Below are 2,148 nucleotides of genomic sequence, written 5' to 3' on the forward strand. Positions count from 1 at the left end.
ATAGACAGTGTCTTGAAAGGAGGATGTAAAATGAACATCAACAAAAGCAAAACGAGGACAATAGAATGTAGTCGAATTAAGTCGGGTGATGCTGAGGGCATTAGATTAGGAAATGAGACACTTAAAGTAGTAAAGGTGTTTTGCTATTTGGGGAGCAAAATAACTGATGTTGGTCGAAGTAGAGATATAAAATGTAGACTGGCAATGCCAAGGAAAGCGTTTCTGAAGAAGAGAAATTTGTTAACATTGAGTATAGATTTAAGTGTCAGGAAGTCGTTTCTGAAAGTATTTGTTTGGAGTGTAGCCATGTATGGAAGTGAAACATGGACGTTAAATTGTTTGGACAGGAAGAGAATAGAAGCTTTCGAAATGTGGTGCTACAGAAGAATGCTGAAGATTGGATGAGTAGATCACGTAACTAATGAGGAGGTACTGAATAGGATTGGGGAGAAAAGGAGTTTGTGGTACAAATTGACAAGAAGAAGGGACAGGTTGGTAGGACATGTTCTGATGCATCAGGGGATCACAAATTTAGCATTTGAAGGCAGCGTGGAGGGTAATAATCGTAGAGGGGGACCAAGAAATGAATACACTAAGCAGATTCAGATGGATGTAGGTTGCAGTAAGTACTGGGAGATGAAGAAGCTTGCACAGCATAGAGTAGCATGGAGAGCTGCATCAAACCAGTCTCAGGACTGAAGACCACAACAACAACAATGCAGCCTGCCTCGCTGCACATCAAACAAGATATCGAAGAAAGACTGTGGCACTTCCTTCCTTTCCCTTAAGTAAGACTCTATACTTGAGAATGGATTTCTATCATTAACAGAAATGATTTCAAACCAGGGCTTTCATAAAGCGTTTCACCGAAGATTTTGTTCGAGAAAACGTAATGAAGCTGGGCGACGGCAGTGATCTTGTTTTACCTCGAAAACCGACAATTAGTGTCTGATGCCTTTCCAGATCAGCCAACCTGTCTGTCGAGGTGCTACAGAAATGTCCTGACATGTGCACACATGAATTATACTGTAGAGCCGAATTACAGATGAGGAAGTGATGCCTTAATGACGAAATGAAATTGTCAATATCTTTCATAGGCAGCAGTGCATTTTCTGAGCATGTTCCTAAGAGCTCCAACTTTGTGGTTGATGATACTTTCCCTCCACTAAAAAAATGTGTTTTTTGGAATATGTAACAAGAACTCTTGCATCATTCAAAGTATTTAAAACCTTTAGGTGGAAACGGTGCAAAATAATTGGGCATTTGATTCTGAACCTACACAACATAGCAACTTCTAATCAATGGACAAAGTTTGGCTGTGTGCTGAAGATTCTCGAAGGGACAGATTCAAGTGGAAAACAGGCTTTGTACAGTATGAAGCTAGTGACGTCACCTCTTGCAGGTTTGTGTACCAGCTATCAATGGCTGAAAAATAAAGACTTTTTTTGAGATCACAGTTACATAAGTAAGATGCAGTCTTCTCCAGCGTAAGAAGACTGGGAAAATAAATCAAGGATGGAAAATGGAGTTAGGTCATACACAGGAGATCAGTTCATAGCTGGCACTACTGCTAAATACTCTTCGTACATGTACACACATCAAAAAAGTTTTGCATCACCTCGGTTCCGAGAGTTCCGGATCCTGTACAGAAAATGGTAATAGAGATCAACAGAAATATAATTTCCTCCGTTTTTACTGCTCATGAAAACCACACATTGCATGTTGTATCACCACAGAACGTGATCTTCAAAGATGGTGGTCCAAATTGCTGTACACACCGGTACCTCTAATCCCCAGTAGCACGTCCTCTTGCATTGTTGCATGCTTGTATTCGTCGTGGCATACTATCCACAAGTTCATCAAGGCACTGTTGGTCCAGATTGTCCCACTCATCAACGGCGATACGCCGTAGATCCCTCAGATAGGTTGGTGGGTCACGTCCTCCGTATATAGCCCTTTCCAATCTATCCCAGTTATATTAGATAGGGTTCATGTCTGGAGAACATGCTAGCCACTGTAGTCGAGCGATGTCGTTATCTTGAAGGAAGTCATCCAGAAGATGTGCACGATGGGGGCGCGAACTGTTGTCCATGAAGACGAATGTCTCGCCAATATGCTGCCGCTATGGTTGCACTATCGATCGGAGGA

The sequence above is a fragment of the Schistocerca piceifrons genome, chromosome 4 (assembly GCF_021461385.2).
Source record: "Schistocerca piceifrons isolate TAMUIC-IGC-003096 chromosome 4, iqSchPice1.1, whole genome shotgun sequence".
NCBI classification, from domain to species: Eukaryota; Metazoa; Arthropoda; class Insecta; order Orthoptera; family Acrididae; genus Schistocerca; species Schistocerca piceifrons.